The 11,060-nt window shown below is 53.0% G+C and overlaps 1 long non-coding RNA gene across 1 annotated transcript; it reads right to left on the bottom strand.

Moving 5' to 3' along the window:
• Positions 1-8,743: 8,743 nt before the first annotated feature.
• Positions 8,744-10,830, bottom strand: LOC138685755 (uncharacterized). The gene is made up of 3 exons (XR_011325204.1): positions 9,526-10,830; positions 9,365-9,441; positions 8,744-9,143 (listed from the first exon to the last, which is right to left on the bottom strand). It is a non-coding gene; the product is annotated as an uncharacterized lncRNA (long non-coding RNA).
• Positions 10,831-11,060: the final 230 nt, after the last annotated feature.

The following is an 11,060-nucleotide window of genomic DNA, read 5'->3' as shown; positions in this document are numbered from 1 at the left end:
TGGAAAAAAAACCAAAACCAAACATATTGAACGAGTCACCTGGATGCAGAGCAAGAGCTTCACAACTCCAGAGGTCTTGATTCCATCTACAAAGACCATCTGGAGTCCAGCTACAGCCTGCCATTTAAAAAAAAAAGAAAAAGGAAAAAAAAAAAACACACAAAAAAACCCAAAAAAACCCCCACCAACAACAACAAAAAAAAAACCAGGGCCAAAATTTAAGCCCATCATGTGCAAGACCTAACACCTTAGAGAGTCAAATCCTCTTCACCGCCCCTCAACAGCCCCTGCCGCACAGCTCCAATCGTCTCCGTGAAACACTATCGGCACTGCTGTTCGCGCAGCCCGCCGATGGCTAGTCGAGCCGAGATGACTCTACAACCCTTGCCTAAACAGTCTAGGCACATCAACGTTTGACCCGTAGACTCTTATCGCTCTTCCACCTACCCCTGACTCTACATCCCCGGGCAGAGCAGCTCCAAGCCAAACACACCCGTGCGCAGAACGTCACCATGTGCAACGCTACCAACGAGGTGATTCAAAGAGAGAGAAAACTCTCGGCAAGAAGAATGACGCCCGGACAGGAGGCGTCGTTGGGCAAGATGACCTACGGAGCCGGAACCATGAGGCCAGGAGGCTCTACGGCAGAGCCTCCAGAGAAGAGGAGTCGAACAGAATGGCCCGTTACAAGATGGCACTGTCAAAACCCAGACGACAGATGCACTAGAAGCCTGGCGTTGAGACCTAAGGATGTCAGGATGCGGGGAAGAAGTCCAAGTCCGAGAAAACGGACGGCTAGAGAGCAGAGCTACCAATGCAGCCCAGAAGAACGCTGCCAAAAGAGGACCGACCGCAACCCGCCGAGACCGATCCATGCTTTAGAGCTCCGAGCGCAAGAAAAGAAGTGCCCGATTGGCACCGGGCCGATGAGTAAGAGCATTCGAGACCCTAGGGACGGCGCCTAAAGCGCACGCCACGCTCCCCCGGCGCAAAGCGCAACGAGGACGTCGAGACCCGAGGAAGGTCTGAGCGCACAAGACAGACTACACAAACTACACGCCACCGCGGACACGGGCTGGAACTGCCCTGCCCGGCACACACTGGTCTCGTGCTGAAAAGCAACTCGCTCCCTTCGCCTGCGCAAAGGCGACTGCTTTGGGGCAGCCCTCTCTCCTGCGCTAACTTTAAAACCCCTCCCGGCAATTCCCAGCTGTGTCCCTCCCTCCCAGCCTCTCCCCAGCCCGGGTCCCTCAACTTAGCTTTCAGAGGGCCGAGGGTCCGAACCCACCCTCCACAAAACCACACGGGCTAACTGGGATGTTCCTCAAGGGGACACAGTGCTCTTCAACATCTGCAATGAAAAAAACAAACAAACAAACAAAAAAACCCCAAATCAGAAAAGGCAGTAAGCGTCCCACTGGCCAACGCCAACTACTTCCCCAACTCCCCCCTCCTCACAAGTGCCACCGCGTTCGCTTCCCCGCTCATTCCAGAGTCAGACCCTGCAGCCGTCGTCACTCGTGGTACCTAAGGTACCAAGAGACACCGAGTTAGCGTGGCGCTCATGAGAAGTCATCGGCCCCACGCTCCTCCTCACTAATCCACAGCTCACCTCAAACGTTCACCCAATTCAAAGATAGCCCACACAGCGCCTCCAAAACAGAAGGTAAATGCTTAACCGATCAGCCCCATAATACTTCGCTATTCAACACCGACCCGGCCGACGACCGCCTCGCCTTCTCGGACCCCTCACCGGCATGCAGCTTTGCAGGAGACCTTAGAGCAGACTTCACGGTACGTAAAGGGTGCCTATAAGAAACCTGCAGAGGGACTTTTTACAAGGGTGTACAGCAATAGGACAAGGCGGTAACGACTTCAGTCCTAAGGAGGGTACATTTAGTTTAGGTATTAGGAAGACGTTTCTCACTAGGGGTGGCGAGGCACTGGAACGCGTCGCCCAGAGAACCTGCGGATGCTCCCTCCCTGGAAGCATTCAAGGCCAGGTCAGATGGGGCTTTGAGCAACCTGGTCTCGCGGAAGGCGTCCCTACCCATTGCGGGGGTGGGGTAGGAACTAGAGGCTCTTTATGGTCCCTTCCAACCCAAACCACTCTACGATGCTATGACATCCAAATCCAACTGCAAAACTCATCTGAGAAGGGCTGGTGAACCCTCCTCCCTTTCCCCAGCAGTCCCAAAACTTTAGAAACCCCTTTTCTTCTCCTCAACCGTCAGGAAAGGAACCCCACTGCTTCCTGACGCCTCCTGCCCTCCATTCGCGCCCCTGAACCCCCTTCAGTGGCTACTCCTCAGGAGCCGCTCTTCTGAGCCACATCCCAAATTCTGGAGGCACCTCCTAACCTACAGTTTCACAGAGACCCTGAGCTCTGCTACATGCCCACAAAATAAAGTCAAGTCCCAAGGCTTGTAATCTACGAGGGGCCTGCCACGAGCTGCAAAGATTCTAGGGACAACGGGGCATTCTGTGGGCAAGGAGGAAAGGCGACGAGGCATCCCAGACCCTGAAAGGCATTGTGCTTCACGGCCCTTCTGCTTTCTTCAGAAATACTAAATCTCCATATACAGATGCATACAAGACGCTCACCCTAACCCCTGCTAAACAATGTCACCATCGGTCCCGTTAAGAGAGCTATCAGCAACTTACACAGCATACAGCAGAACTGGTGGAAAAAAACAAGGTTCCTTTTTCAATAAAGTTGGGAATTCCAGGAAAACACAATGCATGAAGAATTTAAAAAAAAAAAAAACCAAAACTAAACAATGCATACTACTAAACCATCTTTCTACCCCCAAACACTCAAAACAAAATTACTGACCTGAAAAAAAAGAAAGGAAAACAAACAAAAAAAAAAGCTGCATACAAGCGTTACTTTCTACCACACAGGCTGCTGAACCTTGACTGGTCCTGAAGCTCTTACCTCAGGCAGACAGCTCTTCCCAAAGGGCTGAGCCAGCTCAAAAGCTGCAAAGGACTCAAGCAAGAGCTGAGCACCAACACCAGAGAAACCCAGGAGCACAAGGAGCTCCCTCAGCAGAGGCTGTGGCTCAAATACCCCGAGGCTCCGCCCACCACCCTTAGCACAATCACCTGGGAAAGGGGAAGGGCAAACCACCAGCAGTTATAAAGTCAGCTGGAGGAGCAGCAGCACTGCTCTCACCTGCCTTAAATTTACAGCAAATGAGATCCTGAACAGAGAAAGTAACCCCCCCCAGGAAATGACACTACTTGCTCCTGCACTACAGCTACAACTATTGCATCGGCAATGTGACCAGGTAATGAATTAAACTTAATTTTTCTGGCGTGTAGATAGAAAACGATAGATGTCTTTCTAAACTAGGTAAGAAACTAGCTCATTAAATGCAATAACAATGTAGTTATTAAAATCACATCAGTCACCGGCGAGGTCAGCAGACGCAATGGTAAGTTGGCGGCTAAGCGCTAGATTGAGGCGGACCGGGAGGTTCCCGAGGCCCGGGAGCCCCGGGGAAGAGCAGAGGGACAGCGCAGAGCCGGCAGCTCTCGTGAGAGAGGCTGACGCGGCTTGGGCATTGCCAGGGGCAACCGCGGAAGATTTAAAGGGCCCTGAGGAGCGCCAGCAACCGGGAGCGTGGCAAGCAGGGCGTGTCGTGTCAGAAAGGGCATGGCGTGGCAGTTCGTGCGGGTAGGGCGCAGCCCTCGCCCCCCCTTCCCAGCTCGAGAAGGCTACCGAAGCGGTGGGCATCGGCCTCAGAAGGAGACGCCGGTATGGCTGCCACTCAGCTGAAAGCCATTGCTAGGAAAAATGGAGAAAGAGAAATTAAAATGCAACTGGGTACAAGAAACGTGGGAAAGCAGTAAAAAATAGGGAGCCACAGAGAGGGAATCGTAGGAAAAAAAAAAAAAAATATTACAGATGAAGCGCTACGGGGCAGAGTTGGCAGAAGAGTAACAAGTTTTTGGGAGCCAGGCGGGCAGGTGGGCCGGTGGAGAGAGAGACGGAAGGAGGGACAGGCAGGGAGGCGAACAGAGATCTGGGGAAGGGTGGCAGAGATGGAACGGGATGCACGCGACAGAATGCGCGACTCTCCGCAGCTCCCGGCGCCGGCGGGAGACCTTCACCGCCCCGATGCTTTTCTCTCTGCCTCGGCGGCAGGCGCCTCGACGCTCCTCTCCCGCGAGGCTTCCCGGTGGCTCGTGCGCGCGGCCGGCGCGCTCTGTCTGGGATGGCTCGGAGGGATCCTTCCTTGCCGCGGGGGCTGGCTGTTCCTTGCTGGACGTGGCTGCCTGCGGGACCCCCTTGGATTCCCTCCTCGGACGGTTCACCTTCGTCAGCTCCCTCGGGTGGGCGTGCCTGGGCAGACCCTTCCCCAGCTCAAGGGAGGGATTCCAAAATAGGAACGGTGAGCTGGACGGAGGGGGACATAGAAATAAAACTTGAAAAGCAATAGGGTACAAGACAGATAGGAAAACATGAAGAAATAAAGGCAGGGAGATGGCCTGGGGGATACATAGAAACAAACGAGAAAGCAGCGGGGTACGGGAAACAGGAAACAATTTGCAACCAGGGACAGGGAGGAAGACAGAGGGAGAAATAGGGGAAAAAAAATTCAAAAAGCGACGGGGTACGATTCGCATGGACGCAAATTAAAAAATAAGGCCGGGGAGCTGGAGAGAGACGTACCTATAAAGAAACTTTTAAAGCCGACAGGGTAAAGGAAAGAGTGAGAAGAAATAAAGAAGAGGAAGAGGGAGCCAGATAGAGGGAGGCATAGGCAGAAATTTTGGCAAGAAATGAGGTAAAGAGCAGAGGGAATTTCCTGGTTTTGGCTAGAATAGAGATAATTTCCTTCCTAGTAGCCGGTATAGTGCTGTAGTTTGCATTTAACATGACACTAATGTTGATAAAAGACTGATGATTTAGTTGTCACTAGGCAGTGTTCATACTAAGTCAAGGATGTTTCAGCTTCTCCTACTGCCCTGGCAGTGGAGGCTGGGGGTGCAGACAGCTGAGCCAAACGAGCCAAAGGGGTATTCCATACCATATGATGTCCCAGCCAGTATATCAACTGGGGAAGTTGACCTCTAACCCCTGGCCCTGAGCCATGAGACTGTGATCCCTGACACCGTGACCTTTGAGGCTGCGAACCCATGCTGTGACCTTTGACCCGATGGCCCTTTTCACCCGGTGACCCTTTGACCCCCGGCGGGTGACCTTTGACTTCTTGTTGGTGACCTTTGACCCCGACAGTTGACCTTTTGACCCTCTGGTGTGGTAACCTTTGAACTTTTGACCCCAAAGACCTTTGCCCCCTACCCTGGTGCCCTTTGACCCCTGCCAGGTGATCTTTGACCCAATTACCTTTGACCCCGGCCCCGTGACCTTTGGCCCCGCCCCTGTGACCTTTGACCCCCGACCCCTTGCCTTTGACCCCGTGACCTTTCACCCCGACCCCTTGACCTTTGACCCCGACCCCGTGACCTTTGGCCCATGACCTTTGACCCCGACCCCTTGGCCTTTGACCCCGACCCCTTGACCTTTGGCCTTTGCTCCCTTGACCTTTGACCCCGACCCCTTGACCTTTGACCCGCGACCCCGTGACCTTTGACCCCGACCCCTTGACCTTTGACCTTTGGTCCGTGGCCTTTGACCCCGACCCCTTGACCTTCGACCTCTGGCCCGTGACCTTTGACCTTTGACCTCTGGCCCGGCCCCTTGACCTTTGACCTCTGACCCGTGACCTTTGACCCGACCCCTTGACCTTTGACCTCTGGCCCGTGACCTTTGACCCCGACCCCGTGACCTTTGACCCCGCCCCCCTGACCGTTGACCTTTGGCCCGCTGACCTTTGACTCCGACCCCTTGACCTTTGGCCCACGACCTTTGACCCCGACCTCTTGACCTTTGACCGCTGATCCCCGACCTTTGACCCCCTGCCCCTGTGACCTTTGACCCCGTGGCCTTTGGCCTTTGACCCGTGGCCTTTGGCCCCCTGACCCGTGCCCTTTGACCCTCCCCCGGTGACATTTCACCCCAGACCTCGGCCACCCCTGACCCCGTGAGCTTTGACCTTTAACCCCCGCCCCGTGACCTTTGGCCCCCTGACCCCGTGAGCTTTGATCCGGACTTGGTGATCTGTGACCTTTGAGCTCGACCCTTGAACCTTTGAGCTTTTACCCCGACCCCGGTGACCTTTGACCGTAACCCCATGGGCTCTGATCTTTGACCCTGTGACCTTTTACCCCTGACCCAGTGACCTTTGATATTTCACCCCTGCCCCCGGTGACATTTGACCCCAGACCCCTGTGACCCCTGACCCCACGAGCTTTGACCCTGACTTGGTGACCCTTGACCCCCACCCCTGACCTTTGAGCTTGACCCTTCAACCTTTGCGCTTTTGCCCCCCTGACCCCGGCGACCTTTGACCTTAGTGACTTTAGACCCCTGACCCCATGAGCTTTGACTCCTGGGCCTGGTGACCTATGGCCTCCGAGCCCCACGACCTTTGACCTCCGAGCCCTTGCCTTTGACAGAGTTAAGCACAGCAGTACTGCACATTTTAAAGTTAAAGCACTGCCCTACTGCAACGTTGCCGTGGAAAATGGTTTCTGCCCTGGGAGTAAATTGTTTAACTTCAGCTTATAGCTCTTTACTCCCAGAGACTGAGCCAGCGGCTAGTGCGGTTTTCTTTTAAATTTAAGTTTTACAATACCAACTTCAAAGTTTTGTAATACATTTTTACAATCGCAACTTCAAAAGATGCACTAGGAAATGACGTCTGCTGTGATACTAAATTTTTTAAATTTTTTTAATTAAAAACTTCTTTACTTACACTCAGCAGCAGTGCCATATTCTATTACTTTTTTTTTTAATATTTTATGTAATTTCAACGTTTTACAGAGCTTTTTCCACCCTATCAGTCTTGTCCACGTTCCTCACTGCCCTTATGTCCGTCGCTACCCGTCCAGAAGTTTTACTGCCCGAGGTGACGTTACCTCCACCATCCCTGTTCCCAAGCAAAAAACAAGTGAGCTCCACTCCTCTTCACACACTGTCCACTTCCACACTTAGACATAAAAATTATAAATAGCATTAGATCACCTCAATATTTTACAAACACACCATGGAATAATAAAGTTACACTCACCCACTTTACAACCCTGGCCTACTCCATGCTGGCCATCTAGTCCAGCTCCCCCCACCCTTCGCCCGCAAAATCCTCAACTGTCTTCCAAAGACCAGCCGCAGACCAACCTAATTCCCTGCGCTCGGTGGCGATTACCAGGTTCCAGGGGAGCGCTCCACGGGAGCTCTGTTCCTGGGAGCCTTGAAAAAAAATCGCCCTGCCTGCCAGAACCCCGGCCCAAGCCTGACCCCCATCCAAACATTGGCCGTGACCACTGTCCCACAGAGCAGCCGGGACCGGAGGGAAAAAAAAAAAAGCCACCCAGCGGGGTTTTTTTATTCTAATTGTATTTATTTTTTCTGAATTGCCTAACAAACATCTCTACCTCCACCCTGCAAGAGACCACTAAAAAGCTAAACCACATAACCCTACAACGTTACGCACATTCACAACACACCACTCATTCAGATCACACGCACACTAGCCCTCGCTCTCAACTAACCCATCCCGCCGCCAAAGGGTGTCAAGGGGCCATCGCCCCTTACCCGCAGCACCCGGGGCCTCGAAAAGCACCCTTCCTGCAAAACCCCTGGCCCCAGCCCAACCTCCCCACAAACTGCCCTTCCGTTACAGCAACGCTTCAACACGCGCCATCTGCACCATACATAGATTTTCAACCAGACACTTAGCTTTCATAGTGGCACTTGTCACAGTCCAACCTCCGTAGCAGCCACATCGCCTAAACGCAAGGTTCCTTCAAACGCCTCGTGCCCCGTGATCACCTGCAAAACCAACACACAAAACTCTTGAATACAAACTTCACCCTCGGCATAAAAAAATCCTCCACAGCTCCACGCTCCTGCTTCGCACCTATTCCAGAAACAAAAACCTCAATGCCTTCACCATTTCTAGAAGCTTACCGCAAAGTGTCCACATAAACAAATATTAACACCCATGCCCACTTACTGCCTTACTATAGTCTACCTCACAATCCACTTGCAATCCACTCCCCTACTGACATGCAATGACTCAAAAATCATTTAACCCTCAATGCTGACAAACTAGGCACATCGACGTTTCACCCGTAGATTCTTATCGCTGTTCCACCTACCCCTGACTCTACAGCCCCGGGCAGAGCAGCTCCAAGCCAAACACACCCGTGCACAAACACACACAACACGGAACACTACCAACAAGGCGATTCAAAGAGAGAGAAAACTCTCAGCAAGAAGAATGACGACCCCCGGACGGGAGGCGCCATCCGGCAAATTGACCTACAGCGCCCAAAACCACAAAGCGAGGAGGCTCTACGACAGCCCCAAAGAAGAGGAGGCAAAAGTAAGGGCCCGTTACAAGATCAAGCCCATCAAAACCAAGATGATGGATGCGCCAGAAGCCTGGCGTCGAGACCTAAGGATGTCAGGATGCGGGGAAGAAGTCCCAGTCCGAGAAAACGGACGGCTAGAGAGCAGAGCTGCCAAAGCAGCCCGGAAGAGCGCCGCAAAAGAGGACCGACCGGAAACCGCTGAGACAGATCCACGCTTTAGAGCTCCGAGCGCAAGAAAAGGAGCACCCGACTGGCACAGTGCTGATGAGTAAGGGCATTCGAGACCCTAGGGACGGTGCCCGAAGCGCACGCCGCGCTCCCTGAGCGCAAAGACTGATGATGGCATTGAGACCCGAGGAAGATCGAAGGCGCACAAGACAGACTACACAAACTACACACCACCACGGACACAGGCTGGAACTGCCCTGCCCGGCACACGCTGCTCTCGGGCTCAAAAGCAACCCGCTCCCTTCATCTGCCCAAACAGGACTGCTCCTGGACAGCCCTGCCCTCCTACTCTCACTTTAAAACCCCTCCCGGCAATTCCCAGCTGTGTCCCTCCCTCCCAGCCTCTCCCCAGCCCGGGTCCCTCAACTTAACTTTCAGAGGGCCGAGGGTACGAATCCATCCTCCGCAAAAATCACATGGGCTAACTGGGACAATCCGGCAGTCGCCAGGTTCCTCTTCATCATCTGCAGTGAAGACAAAAAAAAAAAAAAGGCAACAAAATCAGAAGAGGCAGTAAGTAACCCATCAGCCAACACCAACTACTTTCCCAACCCCCCACTTAATCACACACACCACAGCGTTATGCTTACCTGCTCATTCCAGACTCAGACCCTGCGGCCATCAGCACTCACGGTACCCGAGACAGCAAGACGCACAAAATTAGCATAGCAGTCGTGAGACTCACCAGGCCCATTCTCCTCCTCCCTAATCCACAGCTCACCTCAAATGCTCATCCCATTCCAAAGGTGGCCCTCACAGCGCCTGCAAAACAGAAGGTAAACGCTTAACCAAGCAACCACCTAATACTTCGATATTCAACACTGGCACAGCCCACAATCACCTCACCTTCTCAAACTCCTCATTGGCCTGTGGCATGGCTCCTCTGAGGCTGCGTGCGCCACCTGCAAAAACCAAAGCATAAGACGCATGCTGAGAGGCCGCCCGAAACCTCAGCCTGCCCGGACCGATTCCCAACTCCCTCTCCTTTACCTTGGCTGCTCAACTAACCCGCTCTGTCATCAAGAGCTTGCCACGTCAAAGCATGCGTACTGCCTGCAAAAAACAAGCAAGGGATGCTTGCAAATTTGCCAACAATGCGACACCTCCAAAGGAACGGTTCCTTTAACCCAGTAGTCACGGCTCACCTTGCCCGAGACACCTCTGGTGCTGATGGCCCACTTCGCTCCTTGCTTCGCACCTTCCAAATAAAAGAAAAAAAGAACCCTATCAGCTAGTCATAGAGCCACCGGCCGCATCTGCCCTCTGATTCCACTCACAGACCCACCTCCTTACGGCGCTCCGCTCCCCTCCTCCATCGCTCTGGGGCATGCATCTTGTCTCTCTGCATCCGAATAAAACCCCACATTGAATGAGTCAGCCTGGATGCAGAGCAAGAGCTTAACAACTCCAGAGATCTTGATTCCATCTAGGAATACCAGTACTCCAGCTACAACCAGCCATTTTTAAAAAAACGAAAACAAAAAACCCAGGGCCAAACTTTAAGCCCATCACATGCAAGCCTCAACACCTTAGAGACTCAAATCCACTTCACCACCCCTCAACAGCCTCTGCCACAAGCCTACAATCATTTCCGTAAAGAAATCTCAACGTTGCTGTCCACACAGCCCACCAATGCCTACTCGATCCCAGATGACTGTACAACCCTTGCCCATTCAATTAAGGCCAATCAACATTTCACCCATAGACTCTTATCGCTGTTCCACCTACCCCTGACTCTACAGCCCCGGGCAGAGCAGCTCCAAGCCAAACACACCTGTGCACAGACCAACACAAGACAGAACAGTACAGACAAGGTGATTCAGAGAGAAAACTCTCAGCAAGAAGAATGACCCCCGGATGGGAGGTGCCATCCGGCAAGATGACCTACAGCGTCCAAACCACTGAGGCAAGGAGGCTGTACGGCAGACCCCGAGGAGTCCAACTTAACAGCCTGTTACAAGATGGTACTGTCAAAACCGAGATGATGGATGCGCCAGAAGCCTGTCATCAAGACCTAGGAACATCAAGATGCGGGGAAGAACTCCCAGTCTGAGAGAACGGACAGCTAGAGAGCAGAGCTGCCAAAGCAGCCCAAAAGAACGCCGCAAAAAGAACCGACCGCAACCTGCTGAGACCGATCCACGCTTTAGAGCTCCGAGCGCAAGAAAGGAAGCACCCGACTGGCACCATGCCAACGAGTATGAGCATTCAAGACCCTAGGGACAGCACCTGAAGCACATGCCATGCTCCCCCAACACAAAGCGCAATAAGGACATTGAGATCTGAGCCACAGAGGACAGACTACACAAACTACACACCACCACAGACACAGGCTGGAGCTGCCCTGCCCAGCACACACTGGTCTCATGCTGAAAAGCAAC

The sequence above is a fragment of the Haliaeetus albicilla genome, chromosome 6, assembly GCF_947461875.1.
Source record: "Haliaeetus albicilla chromosome 6, bHalAlb1.1, whole genome shotgun sequence".
NCBI lineage: Eukaryota > Metazoa > Chordata > Aves > Accipitriformes > Accipitridae > Haliaeetus > Haliaeetus albicilla.
The sequence above is the reverse complement of the archived record's forward strand: the minus strand, read 5'-3'. Positions and strand labels throughout refer to the sequence as shown.